Source organism: Pezoporus wallicus, unplaced genomic scaffold (genome assembly GCF_028554395.1).
Source record: "Pezoporus wallicus isolate ANWC-B61680 ecotype Strahan unplaced genomic scaffold, APGP_CSIRO_Pwel_v1 contig_7545, whole genome shotgun sequence".
NCBI classification, from domain to species: domain Eukaryota; kingdom Metazoa; phylum Chordata; class Aves; order Psittaciformes; family Psittacidae; genus Pezoporus; species Pezoporus wallicus.
In genome coordinates this window covers 8927095-8947873 of record NW_026642398.1, presented here as the reverse complement: position 1 = coordinate 8947873, position 20779 = coordinate 8927095, and the positions used below count along the sequence as shown (strand labels likewise).

Sequence of the window (20779 nt, the reverse complement as noted above, 5' to 3'; positions counted from 1 at the left end):
CTTGGTTAGCACTGACCCACTCCCATGTAGATATGTCGGAGCTCTGCACACCACATATGGTCTTTGTGCTCCTGTGATTTATGAAGACACAGGATTTTCCATTCACAAGAGCATGGTCAGGTGGAAGATGCTTTGACTCCTGCTATTGGGAGTTCTCTTGCTATTTAAGCAGAGCCAAATGGTACAGAAGCATTCCAGAAGCAACCTCATCCAGCAGCAAAATAGAAGGAAATGCTCCATATTGTCATACAGATTATACAAAATCAATCTTGTTAGGTCCTTCCATTCTGCTGGCCAAGTGGGGTGATGCTTCCAAGAGGAGGGGAGCTAACCTGGTGTTTCATGGTTGTTAATCATTCAGGTGGAAGCTGAGATCTGGAAAGGAACAGACCCTCCCTCTGCAGCTTTCAGAAGGATGTCAGGGTGTCTGGTGGTGTTATATGGTGGTGAGGAACTGAGAGGAAGAGGGCCCATGTTGCTGAAAGGCTGCTTATAGTGATGTTGGGTGTTACTTGTCCCTGGCAATGTGGTCTGTAACGATGCACCTTATTGTGTAGGCACCAGGAGCCAAACAGCAGCTGAGTGAGGCTGGAAGGGCTCAGGAGTAGATGACATTGTTTCAGTGCTAATCCCCAAATAAGGCCGTTTTAGGAAGAGAGCTCATCTCATGGTGACACCATATAACATATAACCTTTGGCACACCAGGGGGATGGTTTCTGCCGCTCTCAGCTCTCTTCCTCTCTTCCTAAAGTGCTTTCTCCTTACCCGAGTTTTAAAGTGCCTTGTAAAGGACCTGGTCTGCTTCTAAACACATGCACGAGTATTTCATAGGTTTAGCAAAGGCAGGAGCTGGTTTTTGAATGAGTGCCATCACTCTGACGTTTGCATTTGGGAGACAGCATCTCTGAACCTGCATGTCAGGGGTGACATCTCAGGGTCAGACGTGGTTTTGCTGGCACCATGGCTCTATTCCTGGGTATGGCCAATTCTTCCAAAGGCAGTGCAGGGTAAGCATTTGTGCTCTCAGCCTAGATAAAATGTAGGCTGACGTGTTTCACCCTTCATATTGACATTACAGCAGCTCTTTAAACAACGCATTAGATGAGGTACTGACACGGAGGACTCGGTGGTCCAGCTCCTGTATCCCAAAGACAGTGAAGAAGGTGAACAAATGGCAGTTGCGCCATGTGGGGTTGTTTTAATTCAGCTATGTCTTTAATATCCACAGCTGAAAAATGGTTAAAGTGAAAGCTATTGTTTGCTCTGGGATCCTTGGCAAACCATAGTGCCACAAAGACTGTAAAGATGGATTGGATGCTACAGTCAGTTGGTCTTAGTGAGCTCCTGAAGTCAAAATAGGATTTGCCTTGTGTCTGAAAAGGGACTGGGAATCTCCTGTCATCTGTCCCAGTCTCCACCACGGATCTGAAATGGTGGCTTAGGGCAAGGTTTTTCTGCCTCACTGTTCTGCTGCCTGAACTAAGCAGTATTTCCTGCCTTGCAGAAGTGCTCGTGCTGGGAGGTTAGCAAGGTGTTCCGAGAGCCTGGCATGCAGTGGCCACGGCTGGGAATTCCAAGGACCGCTCACTGCAAGGGCAAGCATTAAGTAACTGATTCTTTTTTTTCCCATTGTGGCTATTGCTGTCCGGCAGCAGCAGTGGGAACACAGCAGTGAATGCGTCATCCCGGTCCTGTGACATAAGGGAGGAGCTGGGCCACAGGTTGAGTGCAGGAGACTTATGCAGGTAGGATGCACAAATGGTTTTTAATGGAGATAAACATGTTTTCCTGGCACGGGTGATGCACACAGTGTGAACAGGTCACAGAACTGCTTTGGGCAGACACACTCTGCAATACTGTTTGTTTGGTTTCAAACCAAACAGGGAGTGATTGGGACACACAAAGGGATTGGCAGTGCCACCATGAGAAAATCATACAGCTGCTCACACGTGCTGTGCTCACTGAGTTCACACACCAGGACACCTCTGAAGCTTGGATCTGCGAAAGAAGAGAACTGGGGCTTCAGATCCTGAGACATTCAGTGGGGTTTGAGTGCCCAGCTCCTTTCAGCATTTAAAATAACATCAACTTGATAATGATGCTGGGGATGGACCCTTCATTAGGGACTGTAGTGATAGGACAAGGGGTAACGGGTTAAAACTTAAACAGGGGAAGTTTAGATTGGATATAAGGAAGAAGTTCTTTACTGTGAGGGTGGTGAGGCACTGGAATGGGTTGCCCAAGGAAGTCGTGAATGCTCCATCCCTGGCAGTGTTCAAGGCCAGGTTGGGCAGAGCCTTGGATGACATGGTTTGGTGTGAGGTGTCCCTGCTCATGGCAGGGGGGTTGGAACTTGATGATCTTAAGGTCCTTTCCAACCCTGTTCTATGAGTCTATGATAATAATGAATTTAATACAAAAATGGACACTAATAATGCACTTTCCTCAGTTCAGGCCAATGATTCCTGGCTTGGGCTGCAGGAGATGTTGTCAGAGGAAGTTAGAGGTTGGTGTTGGTAGTGGCCAAAGGCCCAGCTCCAGTCTGGCTCCCACAGCAAAGGATCAGATGTGCTTCAGAGGAGGATAAATCAGGCACCTGTAATTACCTATGGGCAATCAGGCAAGGAGGGAAACTGTTTCCTGATTGCACAGCAAACCATTTATTTGTTACAGATTTGGGGCTGATTAGCTCCTTTCTCAATATACAGAATTCCCTTCTTATTTGTCCCCAAAGCCCAGCCCTGCAGTTCACCAGACGATTCCTCCCAGCAGGTAATTCTGATTAAATAGGAAGTGCTGTGAGGTCCCTTCAGGACACAGGGATGACTAACTCTGCAGCAAGTATCTCCTGTATGGATCAAGCAATGAGCTTCAGCCGAAAGCCCCAGAAGCAGGTCCTGACCTCCTTTACACCAACTGAAGTTTCAAGTAACTCCAGTAGCTTCAAAGGATCTATTTGTCCTTTTAAGTATAAATAGTGCAAACTCTGAAGTGACCTCCCTGCTGCATGCAGCAGCAGCTATTTTATATAGGCAAGGGTGAATCCTACCACAGCTGGTTTCGGAATTATCTCCTTTTTAGACCCTGCTCTGGCAAACAAGGTGCAACCTGGGGTAACCTGGCCTACTTCAAGCTGTGTTTTATGTAAGATCGCCTTCTTGAGCATTCCAAGTCTGAGGTGCTCCTAGGTGAGCTGCCATCCCACCTTTCTCTCAGTAGGGCGATTCATAAACAGTACCTGTTCCATCCCTTGCTGGCAGACAATGGAGGGACCAGTAATTGAGATTGTTGAAACAAATGGCCTAAATTCTGCCCTTCATCACCTCTTAACCAAAGTGGTGAATGGGATGAAGGAGGAAAAAGAGGAGAACAACTGAGGCAGAAGACTTAATGAATAAATTTAGGTAATTTCAGTATATGAGTTAGGGTTTATTACTGTTGTTGTATGAAGATAGGCTGAGAAAGTTGGGGCTGTTCAGCCTGGAGAAGAGAAGGCTGCGTGGAGACCTCATAGCAGCCTTCCAGTATCTGAAGGGGGCCTATAGGGATGCTGGGGAGGGACTCTTCATTAGGGACTGTAGTGATAGGACAAGAGGTAATGGGTTAAAACTTAAACAGGGGAAGTTTAGATTGGATATAAGGAAGAAGTTCTTTACTGTGAGGGTGGTGAGGCACTGGAATGGGTTGCTCAAGGAAGTTGTGAATGCTCCATCCCTGGCGGTGTTCAAGGCCAGGTTGGGCAGAGCCTTGGATGACATGGTTTAGTGTGAGGTGTCCTTGCCCATGGCAGGGGGGTTGGAACTTGATGATCTTAAGGTCCTTTCCAACCCTAACTGTTCTGTGATTCTGTGATTCTATATGTTGGACTGGACACACACTACCTGGATCCCTCACTACTGCAGTCAGTAAATGTCAGGAGCTATCTTGGTACATTAGAGAGGGACACAGCACATGGGACATTGCTGCATTATGCTTTAGAACAAGATTCACCTTTCCTCCTTCCCTTCAGTATTGCCTGCAGGAAGACTTTGGCCACCCCTGGGTTTTAGATTATGAGCAGAATGAGGCTCATTTTCCACCTGAAGCTTTCCATGGCAGGATGTAATTGTCAGACACTGCTCTACTCACTCCGTGCACACTCTCTGACAGCGCTGACATGTTTATTATGATTAATAAGCATTATTATTCATAGCACAGTGGCAGCTAGAGAATCTGATGATACATTAGGGCCCTGTTACCCTAGGCTTGGTAGAAACTCATAGGCAGGAGCATTAATTTAAACAGACAAAGAACGTTATTGCTGTTTTACAGGTGAGACCCAGGGAGGTTTGAGAGTTCGCCCCATGCCTCACAGGAAGCTTTGCAGAATCAGAAGCTGAACTCACATCCCAACCTCTCATTTTACCGAGATGGAAACGTAGGAGGGAAACCACTTGCGTGCAGCCTCGTGCATCGCAGGATACACACTCATTCCCCCAGCCCTGTAGAGCTGAAGCACTTCTGGGGCTCTTTTTGTTGTTTGGGGTTTTGTTTCCTTTCCCTGGTGATTATTTCATCATTTCTTCCTTGACTTGCAGCTCGTGAGTCACTGCTGTACAGAGAGAATTTCTACCCAAAACACCCAGTTTTAATCAGAAAATCAAATGCTATTTCCTTTTTTGTCCTTCCCCTTTCTTCTTTTTACCAAAGCAGTTACAGATTGGGCCCAACAAAACAAAACCCAAGATCCATTTGGGCTAACATTTGATTGTCTTTTGCTGCACCCGATACCAGTTCACCTTCACAGAAGCCTGTGCGAAGCGTTTTAACACCCTTTTACTGCTAGATTTCCTCGTCCTGCTGGCAGTGGGGTAAATCTTGCCCTCTACAGGGCATTTTGTATGGTCATAGAATAGAATCATAGAATCGTAGAATCACAGAATAGTTAGGGTTGGGAAGGACCTTAAGATCATCAAGTTCCAACCCCCCTGCCATGGGGAGGGACACCTCACACTAAACCATGTCACCCAAGGCTCTGTCCAGCTTGGCCTTGAACACTGTCAGGGATGGAGCATTCACAGCTTCCTTGGGCATCCCATTCCTGTACAAATATCTCAGGCATCTCTCTCTAGTTCACTTGAAACATGAAGTGAAGTCTCCTGGTCTCTACCTCAATGACTCAGCTGAGATTAAAACTCAGATTGAAAATTTAGTGCCATCCTGTTGTTCCTGACTTTGCTGACTGCTGTGTCCTGTGTGAGCAGCAGCTCGAGACCCACCTCTGTATCCTGAGCTATGTCTGACCATGACTATGCCATCCTGGTTTTCCTCATCTACCCCTGCTTCAGCTTGTATTTTCATCCCCCTCCATGCAGGTGGTTTGTGTTCTGGTGTTGGAGAGCTCCTGGCTCTCAGTACTGCTATGGCATGAGCAGAAATCATTTGCTGTTGTAATTTGGGTGAGAAATGAGGTGATGAAAGATTGTCTCTGCATCAGTGTTTGATTTTCTCTTAGCTGCCATGCTCCATTTCCTGGCATCCTCAGCCAAATGGATGTGATTATAACCCTGCCAGTCTACACCATGCTGTGGATCCTGTCCCAAATGAGACTGTGAGGTACACTCTCTTCAAAACCTTTGGCAGAGCCGTGGGCCATATGGGGACAGCCAGGCACTCAGCACATAACCTGGGACTGTTCCTGCTGTTGTCCCATGTGTAGGATTTCCACAGATGGAGAGAAGTCATCCCCTCTTCCTCCAGAGAGACAGCAGCTCTAGGATACCCAATACAAGTATCACCTCTCATGGCTGCTCGGAGTAACATGGCTTTCTCTGGAGTAACAACCTCAGTGGATAGCGAGTGCTGTGGATTGGTAAGACACATGGGCCTGCGATCACAGAGGCTTTACTTCAGCAGGGGAACAGGTTAACAGAGCCCACAAAGAGCATCTTCTGCTGCAAGGGCAGAGAATGGGTGGAATAGCAATGCCCATGCTGGAGCTGGCTGGGAAACAGAGGCTTACAACACTCATCTCCAGAAAGCTAAAACATGAACGTGCTCTCCAGGCAGTGACTGGAGATAGAACAACGTACAGTTATTAATGTTCCCACACTAAAAAGCCTGTGGTACAGATTCCCTCCAGAAAGATGACCCTTCAGCACAGAGAGAGTGCTTTTCAGCACTGCTGCTCCAGCTCACACATCACTTGGCGTGGGTATCTTTTCCAGGCTATAAATACAGAGATGCCAATTCCCTGGCAAATGTGGTCAAGGACATGGACTTGGGGGTCCTTTTGCCTCAAGGTGTACTGCAAACCAGTGCAGCAAAGCGCTTTCCTCGCTGTGATGTTTCTTTTTGCAAGGGAGGTAAAATGAAACAGACTTGTCCTCAGAGGAAAGAGCAGATGGTAAAATCTTGAGGCGTGCTGTGCTTTGAGTAAAAAGAAGGCTTCATGAATGACTGGATCTGAAGGCAAAGACTAGATATGATTTAGTCTGTTCTCTCCTATTCCCTTTATTTAAGGACAACAGCTGACTGCTTTTCCACTGTATTTCAAAGGGCTGCTTCAAACGGCATGTTTCAACTGCAGGCATCTGCTCCTTCCAAAGTACTCAACAGCTTTGGTGCTTCATAGTGCCATTTACAGCTGTGAATTTCAGGGCACTAAGCACCCAACCAAAGAGGCTTCCAGGTCAATACTCAAGTGTGGAGACACTTGAAAATACATGGTGTCTTGAAGACAATGGACTTCTTTTTTTGCTTTGGAGAAATGAGACTGTTTGACTCTTCCTGTTTCAGTGCTGAGCATATCAAACATCCACAGATTTAATCATAGATGCCAAGGAGTAAACCAGCATGTAATGGCTATGAAGAAGCACATTCATTAACACTGTTGAAAGCCTTCAAGCCTGCTCATCTATACCCTGAGGACCCACTTCCTGGGGAGGTTAACATTCTTCCTACATCTCTCATCTCTCTTGGGCACAATAGACCCACGTCCTCCTGAGTGCAAGAGAGGTAGCTCTTTGTGGGCCATCCACTGAATACACACAAGGAAGGGATCTTTTGTGCCATTTTCCCTCCAGCATCCTCATGACTATAGGTCCTGATAGACCGGAAGGAAAAAATGAGGTGTTTCTAACTGTAGCCTCAGCTTACAAACCCCGTGTTGTTTGCATTTACCTTGACAACAGTTGCATCGCAGTTCCCGTATCTTTGTGGTTTTGCTTTCTCTGTGCTTTGGTATTTTAAACCAAGAGCCGATGTTGAAATAATACAGTTGGGTTTTCCCTAATTTCCCACTTTGATGGCAATCTTGTCAGCCCTCCCAAACCACAAAGACGTACGGGTGGTGAGGGAGGGAGTCCTCTGAATGGCCAGACACTGCAGGGAGCGGCGCTGACTGTTCAGCATGTCTCACTCTGAGTCACTGCTGAACCCGTCAGTGGAGATGGGGAAACAGCCCTCACCAAGGTGCCACGTTCTGAATGAAACAGAAAAAACACACCTTGGGTTCACAGACATTACACTTCTGGGGAGAACATTTATTAATTAATATTGCTATTTAAAATGAAATAATAATAGAAGAAAGAGCTCCACTGGATCAAGAAGTCCTGTGTGGAGCAAGGCTGAAACATTACCTGGTGTCAGATCCCTTCAAACACTGAGTGAGGAGTTCACCAATTAGCAGCGTGTGTGAAGCGCTCTCTAACCTAAGCTCAATTTACTCAGTACACATTATCTGATGGCTTGGAAGGGAGAGGGAAGTTGTCTCCAGGAGGCAGAGGGTTGCTGTGATCTAATGTCTGCATTTGCAAGGCCAAGGCTTCTTACTCATCTCTTAAATGTCTACTTTAAGTTGTATTATTTTTAAAAGTAGCCACGAGACAGATTTGTAAAGCAATTCCTTGTAAAAACCCCTGGTTCAAAGGCTAGCATCCAAGATCTCGCTGTAAATACACTCTGTGCATTTCAGATTTCCCCGACAGTAAATAATGGATTAAGTCATGAAAATCACATTCTAATGAGAATGACATGAGGCTTTAATGAGAGCAGAGCTAGGACAATGAAGCCAATTTTCTGTTCTCCTCAGAAATCAGGCTAAGGTTTATCATTAACATATCATGACCAACTGTAAGGAAGTGATTAATGACAGCAGCAAGATAATAGCAAGGTGCTTGTCGGTGTTACTGTGGTTGATGTATTGATGCATCACAAGAATCTGAGCTTTGTCAAGAGAAGTTTACATTTCAAGAGAGAAGACTGGAACAGAAAGTCCACAGCAGCCAACCTCGGGAGCACCCAAACTACAGGCTGATGACAAGGTGCACTCTTCCCTACCCTTTCTGTTTAAGCTGAACCCTATAGGACAGTAAGTGACTATAGTAAGTAGCTGCTGGCACTCCCCCCAGAGGAAGCAAGCTCAGAGCTCTGCTCCTCACTCCTAGTGCTATTTGTACATTTCATACCATGAAGCAGGACCACAGAAGTCCCTGGTGCAAGGACCAACCATTACTGCTCATTCCCCACCCCAGAAGAGCCCAAACAACATGCCACAGAGGCAGGACCTTTTCTGCTTGCCTTCTCTCGCAGATGCAAAGGACTGCTGCTGAAGATGCTTATGTGGAAAGGAAAGCTGTGGCTTTGAATTCTCTTAGGTTGAGGGTGCGAAACCCAGGTCTTGCCATTTCTGGGGAAGTGAACAATCTAGTGGGGTTTTGTGCGAAAAGAAGGAATTATCTGTTCCAGTTATGTTCCGGAAGAAAAAAAGCTAGCTGGTGACCTCTACCCATAAGGGAGGATTATGGTTATGTATGGAAGTACTCTGCAAATTCCCTTCTGGATGATTGCCCTTGCCACTTCCTGAGTGTGCCCAGGGGACACCAAGGCATGCAGTAACCTTTCACTGTCTTCCAGTCTCTGGATTCCACAGGAAGAAGACATGGGTGCACAGGTTGGAAGTCATGGTCCATGCCAGCCAGGTCCTGGCTTGGCTGTATGGAGGACTATAAGATGAATTGTGGCTCATCAGCATTCTGCAGCCAGACAGCCAGATGTACCAGGTACAAGCTGACACCTAATTTGGGCTTTCAGGTAAATACCAAAGTCCAAGAGAAAGGTGTCATTTTCAAGACTGACTTCCTCTTCACATCTCAGACTGCCTTAGCAGTGTCCTGCTCAGCACCATCAACGCTGTGGGCCCCTTTCTGGGATGCCAGCTCTCCTCGTCATTGCAATGCCCTAGGTACCTTAACCCATGTAATAATGCTAAGGACCTTCCAGCTGACATTCTGCAGCCTGCCTTTCACTTGCAGCTTTGTACCCTTCCTCCTGAGCTGCCACAGGAGAGTTTTCAGAGCTTCTGGGCAGTTGTTCTCCCCAGTTGTCCTCATACTGTTGTTCTCATGCTGTTACGATCAAAACACCTCGCGGATGAAGACAGGCTGAGAAAGTTGGAGCTGTTCAGTCTGGACAAGAGAAGGCTGCGTGGAGACCTCCTAGCAGCCTTCCAGTATCTGAAGGGGGCCTATAGGGATGCTGGGGAGGGACTCTTCATTAGGGACTGTAGTGACAGGACAAGGGGTAACGAGTTCAAACTTAAACAGAGGAAGTTTAGATTGGATATAAGGAAGAAGTTCTTTCCTGTTAGGGTGGTGAGGCACTGGAATGGGTTGCCCAGGGAGGTTATGAATGCTCCATCCCTGGTGGTGTTCAAGGCCAGGCTGCACGGAGCCTTGAATGACATGGTTTAGTGTGAGGTGTCCCTGCCCATGGCAGGGGGGTTGGAACTGGATGATCTTAAGGTCCTTTCCAACCCTGACTCTTCTATGATTCTATGAAATTGTGCTCCCAATGGTGCTGAGAGCAGGAATAAAGCAGAAATTCCCTCCAAACAATTCCTAATGAAAACTGTGCAGTTAATATGGAGCATTATAACAGGGAGACCCTGCTACACTGGAGAGGACACCCAAGGTGGGGGGGAGGGCATCACATGTCTTCCCAGCTGACTGCTGAGAGAATTTTCCCTTTCCATTATCTCTCTCTACTTCAACACTCATGCCTTGCTGCCACCGATACAGGCTGGTAACAGCAAGTGCTGTTTGATAAGATGATAGCAAACATGGCATCCTAACTCAGGATGTGGTTAGGACTTCCTCTGAGAAAGCTCATACATTGAGGCACTTGTCTTCACAGTTCATCATTGTTTCAACCATCTGATTCACAAATGTACTGAGCGCTTCTCAGGAAAGGACTCATGAGATGTGCAGCCCAAGTTAAGATCAGGTCTTTAAAAGAAGCTTTGCCCCCCTATGTGTTATAAAAGAAGACAACCCATGCTGCCAGTTCTACTGTGATGCTTGTGGTGAGATCCCATGATGTTACAGAAGTGCAGACCTACTTCCTTGATGCAAACAGTGATGTCAGGTCCCGACTGATGAATGTTTTTAATCACCTTTATCTTTAGATGTACCCAGTGATTAAGACTGAGAAAGGGACTGTACATGTTTGCATGTGAGAGATGATGCTCTGTGTGGAGTATCTGAATATGCATATCAGCTTCAATTCTGTCTGAAGAGCTCCTTAGCCCTGCCAGAACTCACAAGTCAATCCAGCTAAGAAAGATACAATTTCTTTCTATCTTTTCCAACTGCTGTTGGAGATTCACTTTGGCCAGAGTCCCAGCCAGTGCGAACCCAGACATAGCACTGGGAGCACACAGAGATAGAGAGTGAAGAGTGTCCAACTTCCCAGCGCCCTGGAAGCCAGCTGCAGGATGTTTATTAGCTGTGATGATACACGGGATAGAAGTGAAGATGACTAACAAGCCTTTCACTTGACGTTGTAGCTGAGTGTCTCATAACCAGTAACATTCAACTGCCTCTAGGCAAAACCCTCCATCAGTCCCAAAGAGCAGGCAGTGCAGTGAATGAGTAGACTGAAGCTGGGACAGAACATTTCTCAAATCATTTGCCATTACAGATTTCCACCCCTGGTGCTCTGAGCTCTAGTACACAGCTAGCAATGCCCTTCCTCCACATCGTTATTGGCTCGACAACCTCTAACATAACTCACCCATTACACATTGTCTAGGGTTTGGCTGTCATGGCTATAAACATGTGAAATAAGGCGAGATAAGAGATTACCCAGATTATTGGCAGCAGTAGAAGCTGTACAGCAACCTTGGCAAGGCTGCTTGTGCTATCTGGAAGAAAGCTGAGTGGAGAGGAAAACAAGGCCCTGCCTGTACTGGGGGCACAGTCCTTGGCACCCTACTAGGATAGCTTGACACAGGCTGCCATCACCCAGGTTTTATGACAAGCCACCCTTTCAGCTCAACAAGGCTCTGTACAGGCTTAAAGCATCTCCCCATGTGCAACATTTGTCAATGGCAGGGCCCTGCTGAACATTTAGATACGCAAGGGAGTTACTAAAGCCTAAGGAGGCACCACAAGGCATTGGGACCTTCTGCTTCATCATATGCTTACCCTGAGCTGGCAGCAAAAAGGGTTTATGCTAACACACTCCACAGCTCCTATTTGCAACAGGCTTGTTAGAAAGGGGTCAGGTCTTTTCAGAAAGGGAGCCCAGTGGGTGCTCAGAGAGCTGGAGGATGCTCACACGTTATCTGCGCTGTGGTAACTGATCACGTATGTGCTCTCACCCCTCTGCAAGGGAAGCACATTCATCTAACCCTCTTCCACTGAGGCTTAACATAATGTGTTTTACCTCATGGCTGCCCTAGGCAAAGTGCATGAATCAGTCAGCTATTGCAGCACAGCTGACATGTAGGGACTCAGCCATGTGTCTCAGCCCTCTGGGCTAACTATTGTCACAGTGTCCTTCTTCCTGCATTTATCTCGGCTAGTTTGTGACCCTGTGTGGTTGGGTCACAGCAGATTTACTTTGTGCCTTCCCTTAGCAGGGGGAAGCTCCCATTTGTTTCTCCCTATGCAGTTTTCCCTTTTCTGGGCTGCTGTGGTTTAGACTCTCCTCTCTCCATGCAGGTTTGCTGAGCTTCAGAAGTGTTTTGTATGGCTTTACTTAAAGCCCCCATTGCTGAGCCTTTCTGTTCATACTCACAAATGTTCCTGTATTTCTCTCCATGCAAGTAATAAAGCTCTTTTCATAAGCAACCAAACAAAAAAAAAATTAGCTTAGCACCAAAGCTGTTTAAAATAGATAAAGTTTAAAGCTTTACATAAAAAGTGGGGCTGATTTTTGCAGTTCCCATTGTACTCAGCACAGCATTTTGTCATTATAACTTAGGACTAGAGCAAAAGAACCTTGCAATAAAAGGCTGCCATAAATTGACCTTTTGTTGCAAATTCTGCCATTCAAGCATAAAGCAGCACGACAGGCTACATAAGCTGTGTTAAAAGTAGGTCACTGTACATCCACTGTTACCACAGCTGGTCCTGGCTGTGGTTTCTTGGTTTGAGAAGCAATATATGCTTCATATATGCATATATGCATATGCTTCATATGCAATCATAGAATGGTTTGGGTTGGAAAGGACCTTAAGATCATCCAGTTCCAACCCCCTGCCACAGCCCTCACACCTAACATTAGACCATGCTGCCCAAGGCTGGAGAGCAGAGATAAAGAACCTTCTACCTCCTCCACAACTGTCTGAACTGTCACTGATTCTTCACTATTGGTCCCCTGAAACATTCAAACCGTATCAATCTGTGCATCTCCAGGAGAGTGCAAGTGAAGATGGGTGAGGTGGTCACCCTGTCCCCTTCAAGGACTACATACTGTGAGTGGTGCCTGTGAGAGAATCCCGGATTTTTTCTCAGCATTGTCAACATTACTCGAGAGAAAGTGGAATCCAAGCCTCCAAGAGTCAACAGGATCTTTCTCCATTAACTGCAGTGGGATGGCTCCAGACATTACCTCAGAAAACCACCACGCTCCAGGAAAATGCTTAAGTGCAAAGCTCTGAAATGTCCGAGTAGGAGTGAACAAAGCTCAGGGTCAAATGTTTCCCTGACTCAGACCCCAGCCAGCATAATACAGATAATGCAAACCGAGGGAGTCACTGGAAAGCCTCAAGAAGACAATTATAACATCCATGTTTCCCTGACTGTCCAAGCTTATCTGACCCAGCTGCATTAACTGGCCCAAAACAAGACTGGATTCAAGATCCAAGCTCCTCCTGGATATTGACAGTGCAAGAGCACGTCCCAGAATGGGCAATCCCAATGCCAGCTCTGCCTTGTCCTCAGCTCAAAGGTTTCCTGTTAAATCTTTTTGCTCAGCAACAAGGAAGAGCCTTCATTTACTATCCTTGACATAAAATGACATGATAGACTGAAGAGGAGAAATCACTTCCCTTTGTGTCTCCATTGCAGACTTACACAGTGAAATAATACACAGCCTTTGATCCTGTTCTGCTTCTGTTCTGCACCATCTTTGCAGATGGCTGAAAAATAAAATACAGGATGCGTAGATTTAAAGACATTCAAAGTAACAGACTAGCTGGACTGCATGATTTATGTTGCATTATTCTTTGCACAATGTGACTTACCTCTTTAAGTAGACAGTCTGTCCACCCATCCCCTTCCCTGAGCTCCTGTTCAAAAGGGCTTAAACACTGTCACAGAGAAGAAACAATGGAAGCATGCAAGATGCTGGTACCCAGTCACCAGGGCAAGGAACAAAAACTGCAAGTTGATGGGGTTTACTTACTTATAGCACTGGATAAACATTGAGCAGGAATGTTCTTCCCAATATTTCTCTGCCAGTTCTGAGTGTATGGAAGTATGGTTCCCTATATTGAATTAACACAGGCCAGGAAGAATGGGTGGTCTAAGGTCCCACAGAGCTAGAACACCACAACTTGGTGAGGGACAAGCAACCAAAATCTAGTCCGACTGGCTTATCTGACATACAAGGTAGTGCATTCAATGTGCATTTTCTACCAGTTCTGAATGATGTGCAGCAAAATACATTGAATAAACTTTGAGATATTATATGCTGAAAGGGCTGTGGCCTGTACTGCACAGAAGACCCAAACCCAAACTGAGATTGATTTAAAAATGCTTTGCACATGAACTCTAAACTTTTTAACTCTCCTTGAAACAAGCATCACAGAATTTCAGCTATCTCTGTAGACCTCATTTTCTGAAGTGTTCATGCAGTCAAACTGTGTGATCACACGTGTATGTATGTATAGATGTGCCCACTCCACAGAATCACAGGCCAGCTGAGCTTGGAGGGCATCTTTGGGGACCATCTGGTCCAAGCCTTGGTCAAAGCAGGGGCAATGAGAACAGCTTGCTCAAGGCTGCATCTAGTCAGGTTTTCAATACCTCCAAGGATGGAGACTCCACAACCTCTCTGTGCAACCTGCTCCAGTGTTTGACCTCTGAGCAGTAAACAAGTTACTTCTTATGTTCCCACAGAATTCCCTATATTTCTATTTATGTCCATTGCCTATCTGGCAGTGTCACTGGGCACCACCACTGAGAAATGTCTGCCCCATCTTCCTTCTGCTCCCCCTCCCCTCCATTCATGTATTCACACACATTGATAAGGTCCCCTGCAGCCTTCTCTTCTCCAGGCTGAATAGTCCCAGCTCTCAGCCTCTTGTATGACCCTGTGCAGCCTTTTGCTGGACTCACTCCAGCATGTCCATGTATCCATTGTAGTGGGAAGCCCAGCACAGGACCCAGCACCCCAGGGCCATCTCAGCAGGGTTGAGCAGAGTGGAAGCATCACCCCCCTTGACCTGCTAGCAGTGCTTTGCCTAAAGCAGCCCAGGAGGTTGTTGGCCACCTTTGCCACCAGGGCACATTGCTGCCTTATGTGTCACTGCTCCCAGGTTTATATCACCTGCAAACATGCTGAGGGTGCATTTACCCTCAATATTCAGGTCACTAATGAGAAGATTAAACAGTTCTAGCCCTAGTATCAGCACCCTTGATAGTGTCTCGCCTCCAGCTGGACTTTGATCTGCTGATCACAACCCTCTGGGCCCAGCACTTCAGCCAGTTTTCAGTCCACCTCACTGTCCATTTATCTAGCCTGTACTTCAACATTTTCTCTTGAGGATGTTGTGGGAGACAATGTCAAGAGCCTCATTAAAGTCAAGATAAACAACATCCAATGCTCTCCCTTCATCCACTGAGCCAGTCATCTCATTGCAGGAAGCTATTGGGTTGATTAGACTTTTGTAAGCTCATGCTGACTACTCTCAACTACTTGGGACTATTTGCTCCATCACTTTCCTATGGATCATGGTGAGGCTGACCAGCCTGTAGGTCCTCACATTCTCCTTGCCCATGTTGAAGACATGGCAAATACATATTTTCTAGCAGGTATTCCTTGCTTCAGACTTTCCCATTGGTTTCAGGAACCTGGATTCCTGCAGGCAAATCCTACCAGTAAAGAACAAGGGAAAGAAGACACTGATTACTTTGACCTTTTCCTTGTCCTTTGCCACCAGTTTCCCTGCTCCATCCTCATCTCATCATTGCAGCAACCAAGGCTACCCCTGGCCTTCACAATGCTGCCCAGTTCTCCCCTGTTGCTAAGGGTCAGGTAGAGCAGAGTTCTTCCCTCTACTGGCTCCTCCACCACCTGTGTCAGAAGTGGGTTGATCAATGCACACAGCCTTGATTGTTTGTGCCCTGCTGTGGTGTCCCTCCAGCAGATACCAGGGTGGTTCAAGAACCAGCACCTGCAAACAAGAGGCTTCTTCCAGTTGTCTGCTGCTTCTTCCCAATGAGGTTATCTGTAGGAGACACCCACCACAGCCACTTACATCCTGACCCATAAGCTGTCAGCTGGCTTACCAGCTCTCCCAAGGCGCAGCTACACACACTCTTTCACATTGCTCTCACACCGTTATAACTTCTGAATCTTCCAGTTGAGTTTAGAGAAGTGTCTGTCTCAAGCATTTGAGGTTCCTACTACATTCTTCATGGAAGTGTGTCTCCATAGGTGTGGGTGACGGACAGACACCCAACAGGATGCAGGAGCTACTCAACCCACCTTAGATGCTGTAAATCCAGTTATAGGACCCACGTAAATGGGGACCCAAGTAAAGGACAAAATCAGACTACATTATTTCTACTGTGTACAAGCAGTTCTGCGTTTTTCATAGAAGTAGTGTGAGGCTTTGAACCTTCTAAAATAGAAAATATCTGAATGTTGCTCTCAGAAGAAAGGGACCATTACACCACAGGACATCCCAAGGGAACTGAGGGAAGAAGTGAGACGTTCCTTACACAGCAGGAGTCCAGATCATGAAGTCATTAACCAGTCCTATCATTGCCTGTACTTCCCGCAAGAATTCTAACTGAGCTACAGCCCCTTCAAAGTAATGTCTGGGCTTAAGGATTTTGTACTATCAGACAACATGAAATACCATCTATTGGATCATATACATCAGGGCTCCCATTGCAGAGTATCTCATGAGCACTGGAAGCTCACACTAATATCAGTTATATAGTTTCAGCACCACACAAGCTATTACTGCTTATTTGTTCTTCACTGAGGGTCAGTGACACACTTATATCAAGCTTACAGAGAAAGATGAAATAAAAAGCCCCAAGACTCTAAAAGTAAAGACACAGCTTTCACTTGCTGTTTTAGAGTTCTTCTTCTCAGATATAAACAGGAGGGAGAGGGAATGAATCCAGGCACTGGAGGAAGTCACAAACCACCATTCAAATGCTCTGGTGGCTGTTGTTGTCAGTATGGTTGTTAGTTTCCTGGTGTAAACAACCTATGAAATACTATGAAAAAAATCTCCACCTGGATTTAAATCAGAGTTCCCACAGCTTGTTTGTGAATGTGAACTGCTTGGAATTGTTTTAAAGCTTACCATGGTTTGCCTGCTTTCTAAATAAGCAGGAATGAGGAACAAAACCATCAGTGGTTACCTCAGGCAGGTATCTCCTTCAACGGAGCTACTCTAGTGCCAGTGTCTGACCTTGCCTCGAGGTTGCTGCAGGTCAGATGTAGAAGGAGCCTTCATCACCAGTGTCATGCAGAGCAGAGCTCAGTGCTGCTCTCAGCACAGCAAGAGCAGCCCTTCACCTCAGGGAAGGGTGACACAGCTGGCCCCGTGCCATTAGAACATGTCTAATTCCTTAGAATGAGAAGCTTCTCCTTGAAAGGGTCCTTTGTTTCCATAAATTATGGGTCAAATTCCTAAAAGTGCAAATCTTTCTCACAAGTAACAGGAAGCCCTTGAGCTGGAGTCTCCAACGCAGCTGCAGCCGTTACCTGATCACAAGGATGCATAAGATCCAACATGCCCAAATACTTTTGAGAATCTGGACCAAGAGCTTGAGTTTCACTCATAAGAAATGGAACAAGGACTCCAAAGTGCTATTTTTCTAGAGTGCTTATCAGACCTAATCTGGCATTGTGAAACACACCAGCAGGACCAAAGCACCCCTTGTAAGTATACAGCAAAGAGTGGTCTTTGCTGCTTTTGAGTTTACCCCAAATCTACAGCTACTGTCCAAAAGCCCAGACATTCTTGAGACAGATCTGCTGTCATTACACCCTGCAAAGTTTCTTGGTACCAACATACATGGTGGCTGGATGCCTCCATCAGGCCAGAACAGCGATTTGCTCGGAGTTTGTATGACAGAGGCCATCCTGCATAACTGTATAGGCCCTCCCCTCTCCGTTGCTCTGTGACCTGCATTAAACATCATTTCAGGCAGAAATAAGAGAGGCTGAAAACCAGCCTTCTAGGTCTGTCTTGTAAATGCAAGTTGGTGTCCCAAAGGGCTTTTACATTACCTTCAAGGGGACAACTGCAGGGTCAATGTCAGGAGATTTCTATCACCACAAATTCTCCTCCTTAGAAGATCTGCAGCTCTCAGTTGTTTGCAAAGGATTATTGCTACCACAGTCACAGGACATCTTACGCACAGATACCCTTTTTGTTCTTACTGCCAACATTCATGATGTCAGTTTTATCATGTGTTTCTATAAACCTGGTTTAGAGGAAGGCTTTTTTCCATACACAAACAAATATTTCAAGTATCAAACTTGTCTCCAGTAGAATATTGCATTTTGTCCTCCAAAGGATTCTTCTGATATGAGTCCCCAGAGTCAGCCAAAAGCAGTGAATAGAAGAAGTTATAAGTACAATGCCAGGTAATGTTAAAAAAAGATAGGAAAAACCTATGGAGCTGTTCTTTTCATTCACCCCCATTTTCCCACACTGCTTCCATATCAAAATGACAAGATTGTAGGATGAAATTCTAAAATGATATAAAAGAAATTCCACCCAAATTGAACCATTTGTAGTAGACCTGAGGCTGACCTGGCCTTTCTGGTGCTTCTTGCTAACTCAGAGGTGATCTTTCTCTTGTTGTTGCATCTGTGGGCTAGAAGAAGCTGCCGGTGGCTGCAGGCATCCTTCCAGGGCCGTGCTGGAGAACACTCTGTGGGAATGACTTATGTTAGCATCACTGCAGACACACGGTGTGTGACTGTGACACAGATGTCAGGTGAGAACTGCACGGTTACGATAAGCATCAGTACAAAGCCTGTAGCTGGCCAGCGTACCAGGAAACCTCTGCAGACTTACACAACCCTGTTTGTTCCAGTCACGTCAATCAGAACTGCCCTGGCTCAGGAGAAATAAAGCAACTACAGGCAATTATTTTCAAATAATAAAACTCCTAAAATGTAATTGAAGAAACTCTGAAGTCTGCTTTATTCCCATATAAAAACAACATTCCATACATATCAGGGATTCATCAGAATTCCCCTTCCTCCCTCTTGCCTCCTTGTGAAATTTACTTTTAATAACTGTCAGCTTCCTGAACCACAAAGCTTACTCTTCTGTTTTGCTATTATTCACTGGTGCAAAATAGAATGCTAAGGCAAGAAGAGAACACAGGTGTGTTTGTCCTGGGTCAGTGCAAAAGGAATTCGCATTCCAGCAGGAGTGGAAACACAGGCAAGGGTCTGATGGGTTCTTTCCAGCCTTTGCCTGCTGCAGTGGGAGGTCTCCTAGAGAGACTTGCCAAAGGTCACCAGCCAAAACTGCACCTTCACCTTCACCTCCTACTCCCATGTGCTGCCCACCATGATGGCTTATCTTGGACGGAATGGGATCATCTTCCTATTGTATGAAGTCATAGAATCCCAAACTTGCAGAGAACAGGGGAGTGGGAGGCATTAACCTCTGCAATTTCCCCTCAACAAACCATCTTGCTTCCCTTGCAACCAGAAACCTTATCACTGCAATCAGGGAGTAGGTGCTAGGGAGAGGTTTCAATGCCTTTCATCCCACCGATGTCTCCAAACTAGAAGCTTGGAAATAACACAATCCAGTGCAGATGTTGCAGTCAGCTCCCTCTTACTGCATTGCTCTTCTGATGAGGCCAGCAACCTCCTTTGTGCCAGGAAGGGAAATACCCTTATGGAAAAGTATGATGGCACTGCACAGAGGTGATGGGCCAGGTTTTTAAGAAGCATTGAGCTCACTGCAAAGGGAGATAGATACTGGAAGATATTATTCAATTGTCTAAATCATATCCATTTCCATGGCAATTTGGTGTCAGTTACCTTTCAAAAATCCCACTAAGCACCACTCCTTCATACCCTGGCTTTTAGCTAGCAATGGACAGTGCCTATAAAATCATGTTTTCTATGTGTGTTAGAAGAGGTTCGAGGCAATTACTTTGCTGAGAAAGTACAGGGAGAAATGAAGCTTGAGAAACTGAACCAAAAGAATTACACTTCGAACCATATAGAATTCTATCTAGAACATACAAAAATACTGAGAATATAGTGGTCAGCTCAGGATACAGCTTTCCACCCCCTCTGTTATACTTTATAGACTTCGCTATAAAACTCTTGTACAATTTCATTTAATACCCAACAGAATTATTTCCCAGATCCAACTCTCTCAACACACACAGTGTGCCAGTGCAGTAACAAGCTATTCCTGATGCAGGATGATGAGAAGATCCATCTTTGGTACTTACATAGTATCATACTGACCTGGAGTATTGACTACAGACCCACATCCCATTATGTCAGGAGCTGCACAAAGAGTAGAAAGAACTGGAGAGCAACCAGGGAGGACCCTTACAAGAGCAGGGAGGCAAACAGAGCACACAGTGCTTTTACAATCACATTGCAGTTGGGTAGAGAATGACCCCTTTCCAGTCCTGGGAGGAATAAGAAATGCAGTTGTGAGACGTGCTTCACCTCCCTCTCCACAAAACTGAGTACCCAGTGGTGACTGTCCTTCTCTAAAGGAAGTTTTCTAAGTCAAGCACATCTCCATAAGCCAGTCTAAGCACATAAAACACCTACCATGCATGCAAATCAGGTGTCCTCCTTGATCTTTGAATGTGTGACCAGTGAAAGCATTCATGCTAATTCCTGGTCACAAACCTAATCTGAGATTATGACAAAATACAGTGAAAGAATGCCTCCATAGGGAATAGACAAATATAAAAACACATAGGAAAGACCTCTGTTTTTCCAAGTAAACCCAGCAGCAGGTATTCAACTACAAACATGGACCAACAGTTTATTATACTACTTATTATATAGTTTATTATACTCATTGCTTGACCTGACTACAGAGAACGACTACAGAGCTGTTTGAAACTGCCTCACTTAAACACTGGCATTTCTGACCACATCTTTAACACTCAGTCTCCACAACAAAAGATGTTTTTACTTGCTAAGGATATTCTTGCACACGGATCTGTTTGTCAGGAACATCCACAGAAAGTTCGCCCTATATATTGCAGAATACTACAAAACCAAAACCCAGCATCCTGCCAAAGCAAATGCTTGAAA

At 45.7% G+C, this 20779-nt stretch overlaps 1 long non-coding RNA gene across 1 annotated transcript; it reads right to left on the bottom strand.

Annotated features, from left to right (window-relative positions):
* Positions 1–7279: 7279 nt before the first annotated feature.
* LOC130610154 (uncharacterized) lies at positions 7280–19763 on the bottom strand. The gene is made up of 3 exons (XR_008974971.1): positions 18276–19763; positions 13342–13406; positions 7280–7463 (listed from the first exon to the last, which is right to left on the bottom strand). It is a non-coding gene; the product is annotated as an uncharacterized LOC130610154 (long non-coding RNA).
* Between the last annotated feature and the right edge of the window lie 1016 nt (positions 19764–20779).